This window comes from Tenebrio molitor, chromosome 7 (assembly GCF_963966145.1).
Source record: "Tenebrio molitor chromosome 7, icTenMoli1.1, whole genome shotgun sequence".
Lineage (NCBI taxonomy): Eukaryota > Metazoa > Arthropoda > Insecta > Coleoptera > Tenebrionidae > Tenebrio > Tenebrio molitor.
The window spans coordinates 21755096-21771909 of record NC_091052.1 but is presented as its reverse complement, the minus strand read 5'-3'; positions in this window follow the sequence as shown (position 1 = coordinate 21771909).

Sequence of the window (16814 nt, the reverse complement as noted above, 5' to 3'; positions counted from 1 at the left end):
ATATCATAGCAACAGGAGAAATATATTCGGCACATGTCCATGTCAAGAGTTGTATTTTACATGAGAATTTAACAAACCAGAACCATAGACATTTACGAAACGGTATTTATTATTGTTAATTATATCAACAATGGTAATTTCTGTCACTGAAGTAGACCCCTATCTATTTGCTTGCATAATGACAAATTTAAACTGTCAAAAGCGAATTTGTTGATTTGGTGACAATTGAAGAGTTAGATGCAGAATAATCGCCTATTTATTTTGTACCTACAGAATAATCAAAAAAGCTCGCTCGTAATTGGCTGTTTTTCAGTCCAATTCTTAACGTTCATTGGTTCTTTGACACGTGCGTTGAATTCTCGATAGAATCCTACGCTTCCCGGAATTTACTGCTACTTCTAAGCCAGTGGACGAAATCAAAAGTACATCATTTGCCACATGCTTAGAGCTTGAATCGGATTTGCTGGACAAAATAAACTCTACTCACGCCAATCGCTCACAGATCTTAAACTCTACAATGATCAACGTGCCAAATCAATCGTTTCTTTCGAGTAGAACTTCTAAACCAGTTCCTGTTTACAAATGGGGCTTATCTTTTAATGGTAAAACGAGTTTACCGGCATTTTTGGAAAAGGCAAATGACTTAATGGTAGCTAGAGGACTAACGCAAGAAGAATTATTTCGTTCCGCGTACGACCTATTTGAAGAGCCCGCTCTCACGTGGTACCGTTTTGTCAGAGATGGTATAGGAGACTGGCAATCGCTCGTTAAACTCTTAAAGAAAAATTTCCTCCCACCGGACTATGACGAAAGACTCTTAGATGAAATAAAGTCGCGTTATCAAAGTCGTGATGAATCGCCAGCCATTTATGTCGCACTCATGAACAATATGTTCACTCGTTTGTCAAAAACTTGAAAATATTACCTCAATAGACAGATTAATCGAGTTGTGCCAGAAAATTGATGACGCCTACGAGGCTAAGAAACGCATAGCTCCCGCAGTCAAAAACAGAAATCCGCAGCTGCACGTTTCCGAAATTACCGCGACTTCAGGGAGTAAAGGCGACAAAAATAACGCGAAAATATCGAACACTGTTTGTTGGAATTGCGACACGTCGGGTCATGTGTACAGTCAGTGTTCCGCGAAAAGAAATATTTTCTGCTTTCGGTGTGGCAAGAAAGGTAAAACTAGAAATTCCTGCGACGCGTGTTCAAAAAACGTGAATCAGCAGTGAGGAACTCTGCCGAGGAGACCTCACTACTGCTATCTTCTCGGCGACCCACCATAACGGAATGGAAGGCTTGGCTAAATAAAATTAAACATTTTTTTCTTTCTCCATCAAAGTTACCGCCATGTCAAGATAATAGCCCGGAAAATTTTGCAATAACGAGAAACCGTAAAGATAACCGCCCCGTATATTTCCGCAGGAGTGTATGGAAAATCAATTTCAGGATTACTAAACACTGGTGCTTGTCATTCAGTAATAGGCAGTAAAGGGATTCCCTTCATTGATTCTCTAGGTGTCTCTGTGCAAGTACCCCATGTTAGTAAACTCGCCACTGTTGACGCGACTATTCACACAGTTTCCGGAGTAGTGACCTGACCTGATTTACCAATCGAGATTGATTCTTGCATTCGTGAAGTACCCTTCTATTTAGTGCCAAGTTTTCCAAATAACTTTATTTTCGGATCTGATCTTTTCGATTTGTTTTCTCTTTCCGTTAGAAAAAAAGATAACAAGTGGCTTGTAGAAATTTCTAATCACCAAATAAGTTCTATTGATAATACCGGGACAGATCAGTCTAATTCTAAAACATATGGTTTAGCACCCTTAACTGACGATCAGAGTAAAATAGCAAAAGATTTGCTAACTCACCTTGAGCAACTTAACGCGAACAGACCCCTAGGACTTACAGACAAAATTGAACATTCTATTGATACCGGAGACGCAAAACCGTTCAAGACTAGACAGTACCCTATGTCACCCTATGTACTAAATATTCTCAAAAAGGAATTAAACAAGATGCGTGAACTAGGAATTGTTGAACCTTCCTATAGCGAATGGAACTCACCGGTTTTGATAGTAACGAAAAGCGACGGTTCGCCGTGTTTTTGTTTTGACGGAAGAAAGCTCAACGCAATCACTAAAAAGGATTCTTATCCGCTTCCCTTGGTAGATAGGATACTTAGTACGAGTATGTTACGCGACTCCAGATATATTAGTAGCTTAGATCTAAAAAGTGCTTTCTGGCAAATACCCAGCAAATACAGCATTTTCAGTTCCGGGATGTCGACTTTTTCATTTCTGTAGAATGCCGTATGGTCTCTCTAACGCGGCACAAACCCAACAAAGGTTAATGGATAGGATACTCGGTCCAGAACTCGAACCTAAGGTCTTTGTTTTTTTAGACGACGTAATAATTTGTTTCAAAACTTTCGAAGAGCACGTACAGTTACTAAAAGAGGTGAACCGGCGATTATCTGACGCAAACTTAACCTTAAACTTGAAGAAATGCAAATTTTTTCGTGAATCTCTTCATTATCTAGGTTTCGTTGTGGATAAGAATGGCTTAAAGACCGATCCTGAAAAAATCGCAGCGGTGACAAATTACCCGATTCCGACCAATTCTACAGAATTAAAAAGATTCCTAGGCCTATGTTCGTGGTATCGCAGATTCATCCCGCACTTCTCTTCAATTGCCACCCCATTAAATAACTTTTTGAAAAATAAAGGTAAAAAGTTGCCAATAAATTTAGACCCTGCCGCTCTTCAAGCCTTTGATACCTTGAAGAAAGGTCTTGTTTCCGCCCCAATTTTATTATCACTCGATTTTTCCCTTCCATTTACGATTCAATGTGATGCCTCCGGGTAAGGAATTGGTGCAGCCTTAACGCAAATCCAAGACAGCGCCGAACATGTTATCGCGTACGCCAGTCGCACCTTGAGCAAAACAGAAAGAAACTATAGCGTTGGGGAAAGGAAAGCTTTAGCTGTAATTTTTGCCATAGAAAAATTCAGAGCTTACGTGGAAGGCGTCAAATTCACGGTTGTAACTGACCACAGTTCATTGGGGGATCTGAGCAAAATGTGGAACCCCTCTGGTCACTTGGCGAGATGGTCTCTAAAATTACAGCAGTTTGATTTTGACATTATTTATCGCAAAGGTGCTTATCAACGAGTACCAGACACCCTTTCGCGCGCTTTTCTTCAACCATTTTCCCGCGAAGAAGTACCAAATAATATCTATCTAATAGATATCGACCCAAACACGACTGACAACTGACGCGTATCACAACAGTCTTAAAGAAAAAATTCAGGCAGATTCAGATCGTTATCCCCAGTGGAAAATTGAAGACGATCTAATTTACAAGTACATTCCGGCCAGAATTCCGTTTGAAGCAAATGTTCGCGAGCGGAAATTATACGTCCCGGCAGAGCAGAGACAACAAGTTTTGCTCGAGTGTCACGACCACCCTACAGCTTCACATTTTGGCATCTTTAAAACGTTGAGTCGCGTACGGGATAACTATTATTGGCCCAAGATGATCAAACAGGTCACCAAATATGTAAAATCTTGGCAGACGTATGGTGAGCAAAAACCAAGTTTTACCGGCAAACTGGGTCTAATGGGAAGAGAAAAGAATGTACGGTTCCCATGGCAAGTCATCGCGATTGACTTTATGGGCCCATTCCCCAAGTCTCGCCTAGGTAATAAATATTTGGTTGCCATAAGCGACTGGTTTACAAAGTATGTGGTGTTGTTGCCATTAAAGAAGGCAAGTGCCTCGTAAATGGTAGGTACGCTTCCTTGAAAATCAAGTCTTGCTAGTTTTTGGTGTCCCACAGTTCATACTCTGTGACAACGGCACGCAATTTGCCGGTCGCGCCCTCCGAGATCTCGCGGCGAAATATCGGGTACAATCAATTTGGTTCAATGCACGGTATCACCCGCAAGTTAATTTCGTTGAGAGAACACACCGAAGCGTCGGCACCGCCATTAGAAGCTATGTCCAGTCACATGATACATACTTGGGATGGAGAAATCCAAAAAATCCAACAGGCAATCAATACCGCACGCCACGAAATCACAGGCCATTAACCCACATTTTTAAATTTTGGACGCCATGTACCCCTAAGCGGTAATTATTATAGTACCGTCGATCCTATCGTAGAGGACGTCGAAATTTCACCGGGTGACAGAAATTGTCACGCCGCGGAACTCAGAAGCCTCAAAATCATTTTTAATGAAGTTCGCCACAAACTTTACCGCGCCTATGTTCGATACTCTAACAGGTACAACCTGGATAGGCGGGATATTCAATTTGAAGTCGGTCAGAAAGTCTGGCGCAGAAACAAAGTTCTTTCGGATCAGGCGAGAGGTTACTCCGCGAAGTTAGCACTTCGCTACGTTCTTTGTTTAATCACGCGAAAAGTTTCACCTATCGTGTACGAACTTCAAAATGAAGACGGGTCTAACGCAGATAGATGGCACGTCCAGGACCTAAACCCATATTTCGGTTCAGACGAAGATTTATTTGATTCATCAGCTACGTCGTCTGATACGTCAAACTATGAACCCTCTGATAAGGACTAACAATTACTATCGCGGAAATTATATAAAGTATCTACCATCCTATCCGAACGTGTGACCATTACCGATAATGACACATCACCGATTTAGGACACTTTACCGAAATAGACATTAATTATTTTGACTTCCGTGAGGACGCCTGGTAAATGATATACCGGGTGATTCAGATTGGTATTCGCGCCCCTATATCTTTTTTATTTTAAGAAAAAAATATGGCAAACCATGTATATTTGTAAATCGCTTATGAAACTACAATAGATGACGTTGTCAAATCTTCTCTACGATGACATATGTCAAAGTTAAGACAGTCAACTTTTTTTTTTAAATAGTACATTATACATTTCTTAGTCTATTCTTATAAAGCTTTTTTTTCTACATTTGAATGTGTAAAAAAAGTTGACACTTGCAATAGGAAAAAATCGAGAAAAAAATAAAATATGATTTAATTTATTCGAAAGTGTTATTTTCTAAAAAGAGCTAGTTAGCCATGGAGACAATTGAATTTTGACATTAATAGCGTCAATTATTAAAGTACCTACATTTAAATAAATAGCTATGTTATAATATCTGGCTTCGAAACCTAACTTCTTCCTGACTATACCGCTTTGAATGCATACACGATGAAAATATGTAGTTGAATTTTGATAGTGCATGAATGACTTGATGAGTCTTGGGAATCATATTCGAATTATTCGAATATTTGCATAGGTGACTATGTAAAATTCGAATAAGTGTAAATTCTAATATTCGAATAAAGTAAATTCAGGATGGATCGGGTATTTCACTGTCAAATAATTTTATTTTTTGGTTATGTAATTCTTAAAATAATGAGATGCAGGGAACCAACATAACGCGAATTTAGCATAGTAAATTCAGTATGGATTTGGTATTTCATCCGAGTCTCAGTTTTCTGGCCGAGGCGCACCCGAGGCAAACAAACAAGGTCTAATCATTTTACTTTTTGGCTACGTGGTTGTCTTGTAAATAGTGACATGCAGGGAACCAACATATTGCGAATTTACAAATATTTGGCTTACTAGCTCTTTTCAGAAAATAACGCTTTCCAATAAATTAAATCATATTTTATTATTTTTCTCGATTTTTTCTGATGTAAGTGTCAACTTTTTTTACACATTCAAATGTAGAAAAAAAAGCTTTACAAGAATAGGCAAAAAAATGTATAGTGTACTATTTAAAAAAAAAGTTGACTGTCTTAACTTTGACATAAGTCATCGTAGAGAAGATTTGACAACATCATCTATTGTAGTTTCAAAAGCGATTTACAAATATATATGGTTTGCTATACTTTTTTCTTAAAACAAAAAAAATGTAGGGCCGCGAATACCAAACCGAATCACCCAGTATACTAAAACGCTCGGAGAAGATTGCCGCCTGTTGAGTATTGCTCTGAAAAAAATATATGAACATGTTCAAATTTTTTTATTTGAGGACAGGGGTAGTGTAACGGGTTAAAGCGCCCCATTTTAGACAAAAAATTCCAAAGTCGTGATTTTTGTGTTGAGGGTTCCTTTGCCTTTGACTCTGCCTCAGTAATAATTGTTTAAAATACTCATCTCCGGTAATTTAATGGATACTTGATATAATTACATCATCAACCTCTTTCATTTCCGCATTTTTCTCTTAAAGTTCCCCATCTTCATCGCCCTGTGGTGAAGGGCTGAAGAATATCGCCACCTTTTATGATTTAGGGGAAGTTGGAGTCTTCCGAAAGTCAAATTTAATTTTCATCGTCGCCTACGAAAAAAGCTTTATTAGCAGGGTAGTTTAGCCACCTTGTTCCTTTTAACCCTGGGGGCCCACACTCGGGCACTGTGAGCCTCAAATTTGAGTGCCTTCGTTCCTCCGTGTCGTGAACTAGTCAGTGGGCGAAACTAGTTCCGTTTCAATGCCCATTGTCTTCTCCGTGTGACTCAGCGAGCAAAGGTTTGCTGATTTCCAAATTTTCCATTCACAATTTCACTTAACTGAACCTCACTTCTTTGTTTATTTTGGTCTGTCAACTGTCTTCTCTCATTAAAATCCAACACCCCACTTTTCCTGCGACTGCAGCATACGGCAGTACACCATTGGCCCACTCAATTTCACGTGGAGTTAACAAAAACACCGAGTTTATAAAAGGAAGAGATACGAGATTTTAGCTCTTTCCCGTTCTGCGTGTGCACCAAGTTTGTTCACATGGTGAACGTTCCCGTGAGTTACCGTTAAGTGCCGCAAAAGGGAAGAGCAGCTACCGTCACGAGAAAAATCCCGAAGTTGCAAGTCGAGAACACCCACGACGAGACATCTCTCTGCACGAATTTCCAGAGAAAGACCATAGTAAAAACTCAGGTGAGACCTCCAACCTTCTTATCTTCGACCTTCCTCCTTTTTTTCTTCATCTAAGTAATTTTCTATTGTCTTCCCCAGGCCTTTTTTTCTTTTCGTCACTCTCGCTCTTTATCTTCTTTCTACCGTCAATACCGTCTTCGTATCGCGGACTCCCAAGAGGCAACTCCTACAGGAGTTATCGCCGGATCCTTGAGGCGAGCTACCTACAACCCTCCGCGCAGGCGCAGTCCTCACCGCCAAAGCTAACCCTTACCGGAGTCCCGGAGTCCAGCTTCCGGCAGCGACCAGCACCGCAGCAACTACGATCAGACCTTTTTGATCCTTAGCAGTAATTTGTCACCACGAACGGACGATTTGTTCCGTTACTCTGCGCCAAAACAAATCTACCGAGTTGATGCACAAGTTCGCTGAATTTTTATTAAATAAGCTTGTAATTAACCTTGTGAAGGGCTAGCTACTTTACGCGTGATTGTTCGCTCGAAGTAATCAAATATTTTGAACAAATTTTACGCTCTGTACGACACGTGGCCACGCGCTCTTATATAGGAGTAATCCCGGGGTCAAAAACCGAATCACAATTTATTTCAATTTTCAAATGGTAGCGGCTTTCTAGGAATACTCACATTTAATTTTCATTAATTCATTTATCATACCAAATACCCTTTTTATGTTCATTTTTTACAATTTTACTTCAATACACGTTCATTTCTACCTCTTGTATCATTGAATTACCGTAATTTTTCTTCTGAGGTTTTCGGATTTGGAGCCAGAGTTAAATTTTTAAACTTTTTTTTGCAACCAAATCCGTGGCGCCCTATTTTTTTCGACAAGGAACCCCCCAATGCACAAATTGCTCTCCGATTGATGCCGGCGCAGTGGACATTTTTTGTTAAAATTTGGACTTTCTAAGGGCCCTTTAGTACCAGAGCGCTCCGTAGTACCGCAGTAGCGCCATAACGCACCACTCCGCACGCTACCCCACTCCCAGGGCTCTTCTTCACCACCCATTCTTCTTGCGCCCTCGCCATAGGCCCTTAATAAAAGTATGGATCATGGACGAAGAACGCCAGAAGACTTCTACCTTCTCATCTCTTCTTTACTGCCACCCAGAGGAACTGGTATTGCGGTATACACAAGAGCTCCTTTTCCCTATAACCCAGTTGTTTACCAATGTAATCACTTTGTGGTCAATTTATTATTATTTTTTCGTATCCCACCTCCACCCGGCGGCACGGCAATTTTGCCGGAGTACATACACTATTACGGATATTACTATCAAGTAATAGTGCAGTGCTTATCAACATAATTACCGGCGTCTTGCCTCCGCATTTTGACTTTGTTGTGTATTATGTTCTGTGTCAATGTTAAGGAACTTCCTCACGATGTGACATGAGTATAATAATATATCTTTTTGAATTTCAACTACCAATGTGTTATCTAAATCCAGAATTTTTAAGTTTTTAAAAAGAGATTGCGGTACTATTCCCGTTGCTGAAATTACAAGTGGTAAAATTGAATTTTTTTCTAAACACTAAAGATTTCTCATAGCAACGGACAGCTCTAAATATTTATTAATTTTTGTGTTATATGTCTGTGTTATATTATGTGAATTTCGAACAGCTATATCTAAAAGATATGCTTGCTTTTGTTTTTTATCTAAAATTATAATGTCTGGTCTGTTATGCTTAATATGAATGTCAGTTAAAATTGTTCTATCAAAATATAACTTGTAACTGTCATTTTCCAAACAACTTTCTGGTGTATAACTATAATGTGGTTGTGTATTCTTTAATAAATTGAATTTAACACCTAAATTCATGTGTGTAATTTTAGCGAATATATCGTGACGTATTTTATATTCGCTTTGAGCCACAACGGTGCAAGAATAAATGATGTGTTCAATTGTTTCCCCTTCAGTTCCGCAAATCCTACATTTATCAATTATCGATTGTAAACCGCATATGTGTTTTTTATAATTTCTTGTATTTATAACACGATCTTGTATTGCAAATATAAAACCCTCCGTCTCGGGGTGAATATTTGATTTCTTAAGCCATGCATGAGAGGCCTGAATATTAACTTCTGGTTGTTCCAGTTCTTTAAAGTATCTCCCATGTAAAGACTTCTGTTTTATATTTGCAATTGTGTCAGGTATATTTGGCTTAATAATGTATGAAATTATATTATCACTTAAATTTAAAGGTGTGTAGCCTTTATCGGCTGAAACCAAAGCATTAAAAAAGGTGTTATCACGAGCTCTATTGAGGAAATAATTTTTTAGTGAAGCAATTTGATTTTTTAGCAGTATTTCTAGATTTGAAAAACCCCTACCACCGTTTTCGCGTGGTAAATTAAATCTTTCAATAGCAGATTTAGGATGGTGTTTACTAAATTTGGTAAAAAGAACTCTAGTTTTAATGTTTATGTTCTGTAAATTAGTTTTGGACCATTTTATAACACCGAAAGAATAGGTCAGTAATGGAACAGCATATGTATTAACTGCTTTAATTAAATTATTACCGTTTAATTTTGATTTTAAAATAGATTTAATTCTTAAATAAAATTGCTTTTCTAAATTTTCTTTTATAATTGAGTGTTGAATATGATTTGATTGATTAATACCTAAATATTTATAAAATTCTCCTTTATTTAAATTTTTAATGATTTCTCCTTCTTGAGTTATATATTCTAAATGTTCGTAATGACCGCGACATATTGATTGCATTTTACACTTATCAGTACCAAAACTCATCCCAATATCATTTGAGAAATTTTCAGTTCTTGTTAGTAAAGATAAAATGTGATTCTTTTTTGATGCATAAAGTTTTATGTCATCCATATAGAGAAGGTGATTTAATTTGGATAGTGTGGTATTATTAAGTCTAATATTGAAACCATATCCAGTGCTATTTAATAGATTTGTCAAAGGATTAATGGCTAGACAAAACCATAAAGGACTTAAAGAATCTCCTTGATAAATTCCCCGTTTAATTTGAATAGGCTCGGATTTTAATTTATTATTGTTTATTGATAAATTTAAAGTAGTTCTCCAAAATGTCATAACATGAGATAAAAAGTTAATCAAATCCAAATTAATTTTATAAATTTTAATCATAGGCTTTTTTGTAGTCTATGAATGGGGTATAAATATTTCTATTATTTTTTCTAGCTTGTTCCATTATTACCGTATCTATTATGAGTTGTTCTTTACAACCAAAACACTCTTTAACACAACCTTTTTGTTCTTCATTAAGTATATTTAATTTTTGACAATGGTCGTAAATTATTACTTTAATGCAAGATGTCATAATTTTATAAATTGTAGGTAGACATGTGATTGCCCTATATTTTGATGGATTCTTAGTATCGGAATCTTTTGGTTTCAGATATGTTATACCATGGGCCAAAAACTCTGGAAATGTGTTAGGTTCCCTAATAAATCCGTTAAAGTGATCAAGTAAGCATTTATGAATACAAGTAAATTTTTTTAACCAAAAGTTATGAATTTGGTCACCTCCAGGGGATTTCCAATTATGTGAACTATTAATATTTTTAACTAAAATTTCAAGGCTAATTTGAATATGATGTCGATTATTACTATCTGGTATATCATTTTCTAAATGAGGAATCCATTCTGCCTGATTATTAAATTGAACTTCATTTGACCATATGTTTGACCAGAATTCTTTAATTTCGTTTATATTTGGTGTACCATTATTAGTTTGAGTTTTATTATCTGTTAAATTTTTGTAAAACAACTTCTCATTATTTCTAAATAGTTTGTTTTCAAATTTCCGTTGTTTATTATTTTTATATCTTTTGAGTCGTTTAGAATAAATATTTAACTTCTGTAATAAAGTGTCTTTGATTTCTATTAATGTTTTATTATATTCATTATATTTTAAACAATGTATTCGGTTGTTATTTAAAATGGATTGAATACAATTATTTAGATGATTAGAATTTATACCCTTTAAATATTGAGTTATTCTACCTAAATACGTTTATTTAGTGTTTGTTCCCATTTTGGTAATTTTATATTATATTATATTATTTGTCTGGCCAATTTCTTTTGATCCATTTAATCTGATAATTGTTAAAGCTCCACTATATATAATACTGTGTAATTTTTTAAAACTTGTGGTGTTATTTACAAATTTAGGTAAAATGAATTGATTTAAAATTTCAATCATTGCAAAGAATTTTTTGGAGCTTTGTTGTTTAGGTAATAGTGGTCTATTAAATGGTTCTATATGTTCAAATTCGTTCAGAGTTCTATTAAATTCATCTCCAATTTGTTCTTTAAAATTTTGATGGTAGTAAAAATTTTTATTAATAACATGTATATCATTATAACTCAAGTCTAAATTATGTATGTCTGTTTGTATGGTGTTTGGTGAATCGAGAATTGGACAGAAAGAGTCATTATGATTAGATAAACTTTGTAAACTTTGCGGTTCAACAGAATTTTGGAGTAAATTATTAGAAACTTGAACTATCCCACCTCCACCCGGCGGCACGGCAATTTTGCCGGAGTACATACACTATTACGGATATTACTATCAAGTAATAGTGCAGTGCTTATCAACATAATTACCGGCGTCTTGCCTCCGCATTTTGACTTTGTTGTGTATTATGTTCTGTGTCAATGTTAAGGAACTTCCTCACGATGTGACATGAGTATAATAATATACCTTTTTGAATTTCAACTACCAATGTGTTATCTAAATCCAGAATTTTTAAATTTTTAATTATTGTCATAATAATTAATTGACAATTGTTATTGTTATTATTATTAATTTCATGCTCAACAGGAAAATCCCAATTAAAGAGCACGTATAATTCGACCTATACAAATTAAATATCCAACAAATCCAACGATTTTAACACTTCAATGCTACAGGCGAACAGATCAATGAGATCACCGACAGAGTTGGAAATATTGAGCATGTTATTCAAAGGAGAAAATTTAAGAAAATCCGTTCTTGGAGTTGATAAATAGAATAAGTTTTTACTACGAGTAGTAATAGAATGCTTACCAACACAAAAATTAATCTGACTGAGCAGAGAACAGCAGTCAATCAAGTTATGAAGGATTTTGTACAAGAACAATAAATTCATTAATTTATTGCATTCAGATAAACTTTTAAACGAGAAACAGCGTCCATCCTCTCTGAAACACAAGTATTTTAATAATCTACGCTGCAAATGTTCAATACTAGCAATGTGAACAGCATGATGAGGAAACCAAACAATCGACGCATATGCAAATTTACTTCTGACAAATGATTGAAATAAGTGTATTAATGTGCAGATATTCGGCCGGTATTTATAGTCGGCAACTCAAGTCCAACTTGGGTAAGTTGTACTCAAGTCCTGAGTTTTGCTCAAGTCTAGATGCATATTATAGTCATTATTTCGGCTAAACTCGTAAAAGTTAGACTTGAGTCTTACTCCAGTTTCGTTTGAGTCGAGTTGCCATGGTTATACCATACACCTTGTGACAGCTTGTTTTGAATTCTTTTGAAAAATGAAAATCCCGTACAGTTTAAAGGAGAAAATTCTGTTGGCTTCTCTCATACACGATATGGAAGAGGCAATAAAAAATAAAAAAACAGATACAGTTTCGGTAGAACGAAAAAATAGTATTTAGGAAAGGATTAACACCCAGTACAATAGCTAACCAGAGAGTACTACAGTACGCACGGCCCAGCAATTGAAAAAACTGTGAACCAATATACAATACAGGGTATTTCACGAGTGATAATGAGCCTAACGGAATAAAAATGAGACCCACACTACATTTCCGAAAAAAGCTGGCTACTGAAATTAAAATGTCCGGCTTTCTTTGAAAATATATTGTGGGGTGCATTTTTTATTCCGTTAGGTTCATTATCACTCATGAAATACCCTGTATACAAAATACGTTGTATTTGGAACTTCTTCTTTAAAGTCATAACTCATAACAATCTTCCATCCTGCGATAAATAAGTATTTAATGCTTACATCTGAAATTCAAATCTGAACATTAGTGCCTACCCATATACTCGTAATTGAAACGAAACGAAAAACAGGAAAACAGCAACTGTCAGACAATACAAAGACAATTTTGGACCTCTAAACTCATGTAAGCAAGACTTGAGTCTGCCTAACCCCTAACTTGGGCTTGAGTCAAACTTGAGTGCTCATCAATGCTCAAGTATTGTTTATAAAACACAAATCGGAACTCAAGTCTGTCTCAAGATTGAGTCTAACTTAAGTTTGGACTATAAATACGGGCCTTAGAGAAATCTCTGGTATTCCTAATAATACAGCCATAGGTCTTTCAGGAATTTTTTATAACAGAGTTGATGTGGCCTGTAAAAGACAGCTTATTATCAAACAGCACTCCCAAGTCAGAAACCAATTCAGGTCTCTCCAAAACGGCACCATCAATATTATAATCAAATTCAATCTTTTGTTTTTTATTACTAAGAGTCATTACAACACATTTGGTTATATTTAACTGAAGGCTATTTCGTATGCACCAAGTGGAGATTAAATCAATATTATCCTGCAACCTGACACAATCACCAAATTCTTTAATAGACGTAAAAATCTTCATATCATCTGCGTACACCAAACAGGATACTGAAAGATCCTCAATTATGTCATTAATAAAAATATTGAAGAGTAGCGGTCCCAACACAGATCCTTGAGGCACACCAGACGAGCAATCAAAAACATTAGAACGGTGTCCATGAACACTAACAAACTGTTTAGGACCACTCAAGTAAGAATACAAAAAATTTACAAAGTTAGAAGAGCACCCAATGTCTCCCGCTTTCTGACAAGGATTTCATGGTCCAGCCTATCAAAAGCTTTTGAAAAATCAGTATACAGTGTGGAAATTACTTATGGAATAAATTCAATAATTTCCAAATTAATGACATTTGTCGAAAACGCTGAAACAGGTCAATTTTTATTTCTCGTAATACTTATTTTAAGTTACTTCACTTACTCATGACGTCATCCATTTTGGAGCTATGACGTCATCACCAATTTTTTTAAATGACAACCCCCACTTTTTTCTTCTCTTTCTGATAGAACTGTGTACTACCTAAATTATGAATTAAAAATTTTGGTATCTTACATAACAATTTTTTTGAGAAAATGACAAATTTTACTTCAAAACTGTAATTTAATTTTTAATGTATTTAATTTTTTTTTCTATGTGGTTATTTAAAATCGAGGATTTACTCAATAGAACAAACAATTTAGAAGATTTACGACACAGAATTCGCGCTGAAATGGAACAAATTAGCCCTAACATTATTGAGCGCGGTGTACAATGTTTACACTCCTGTGTGAGTGCTAAATAGTTGGCGGGGGGCAATTTCAACATTTGCGTTACATTTTATTGTTATTGTTTGTTTTTGTTTGAGGTCAATTAAATTTTTTACATTAAAAATTAAATTAAATTGTTGTCATTTAAAAAAATTGGTGATGACGTAATAGCTAAAAAATGGATAACGTCACGAACAAGTGAAGCAACTTAAAATAAGCACTATGAGAAATAAAAATTGACCTGTTTCAGCATTTTCGACAAATGTCATTAGTTTTGAAATTACTGAATTTATTCCATAAGTAGTTTCCACACTGTATATCACATCAGTTTGGAGGCCCAGATCCATTGAATTAGCTACATACTGTGTGAAAGTACATAAATTGGATAACGTTGACCTACCTCTCACAAAGCCATGTTGTGACTCTGAGATATAACTTTTAATATGAAAAGACAAGGTATCTGATATTATGAATTCAAATACTTTAGAAAAATTGCTGCAGATCGAAACAGGCCGATAATTTTCAATACAACTGCGATCACCCTTCTTAAAAACCGGCACAACCGTTGCAGTTTTCCAAATTGCAGGAAACGCATTAGTCTTCACACACAAGTTGAAAATCACTACCAAAGGAGAAACGAAAGCCTCAACACATTCACGGATTAGAAATGATGGGATCATATCAGGACCAGCTGTGAATTTCAACTTAAGTTTGGATATTGCATTCAAAACATCTTGTTCGTTAACAGCATTTAAGAAGAAATTACAAGATATACTCCATTCTTCAACAGATGACTCAATGACTGAAGCTTTTTCACAATAAGTAGACTCAAAATAATTAGCAAAAGCTCCCGTAATCTCATCAGCGCCAGAAACTTCCGCTCCCGAAAAAGTCATATTAAGAGGAATACCAGTACCGTTTTGTTTGAATTTGACGAACTGCCAGAACTTATTAGGATCTCTCTTTATGTCAGCCTCAGCTTTAGCAACGTATTGATCATACTGCCTTTTAATATCACCTTTAATATCTCGACGTAACATTCTATATTTCTCCAGATCACACAGTTTGCCAGATACCCTAAATTTCTTCAATATTCTGTGTTTCAACTTAATTTTCTTAATAAGCTCATACGAAAACCAAGGCGGATAATTATGCCTACTTTTTCTTTTCTTTGGAACAATTAAGTCAAACAGCTCAAATAACTTATTGTAGAAACCATGACATGCCAAATCGACATCCTCATAGCTCTCAAGAAAAGACCAATCTATAAAAAGAAGTTCGTTACGCACCATCTCTATATCAATTACCCTAAAATTAAAATTATCACCATCATCAACACCATAAATGAACTTCCTTATCTTGATTCTAACGTCAATGGATACCAAAAGAGATGGATGATGAGGATCCTCAGGGACAAGACCCTCCTCACCCCTGGTCACACTACAATGTAAATTCGACAGAACCGAATCGAGTAGCCGATCATTATCATTAGTAATAGAGTTATGCTGCTGAATAGATAACTCACTTAAAATATGAAAAATCGGAACTGCATTACCCCGAAGTTGATCTAAATTCAAAAAGGTAATGTATTCAGTGACATTAAAATCACCCAAGAAAATTATTTTAGAACCATGCAGAAACCGCAAGGAAAGGAAAGCATAAGAAAATTCATGATATCTATGCAAAGTCAGACCAGGAGGAATATATACAAGACAAATGTAGATAGTGGAGTTGACATTATGAACCTTAACACAAATGAAATCAATTTCCGGTAGATTATCAAAGGCTAAATCTACATCCATCAGCTTCACTGACAATGTAGATCTAAGAGCCAGAGCAACACCACTACCTCTGGACTGAAAAGTTCTACTAAAATTACGATCCTTTCTGAACACAATATAATCAGAGGAAAACAATTCGGTCGATAATACATCGTCTTTTAACCATGTTTCCGTCACAGCAACCACGTCAACATCAAGAACACATACAGAATTATAAAATTGCACCAATTTGGTGTTAAGGCCACGTACATTTTGATAAAATATTGATAAAGTGTCTATGTTGATGATTATAGGATATGATGACTGTTTGACTGATGAGATGAGGTTATGTTGGGTTGTCTGATTTCATTTACGTATCTGCTGACAATGAAGAAATCGATTATGACAATAAATAAGTAAATCATGACAATGAAACATCTAAAACTTTAATAAAGATCATTGTGGAAAACGATTAAGCTTTTTACCTATTAGGAAGAAGTGGTTTTTGTTTTTCAATCGTTTTTGTGTGTTCTTAACATGACATACAATATATTTTTATTTTCATTAGCTGTTTGTGCAATAAGTTAGGAAAAGTGATCCGTACGAGATGCGGGATTTTTAATCGAGACGAAGTCGAGATTAAAAACGCGTCGAGTACGGAAAAAACACTTTACCTACTTTTTTAAATTCTAAACGAATGTTTAAGTATTTTAAAAGAAACTAAAAAACTGAAAATACACACACAGAGTTGTGTTGAAAGTTTTAAAGCGTTTTAAATTAACAAAA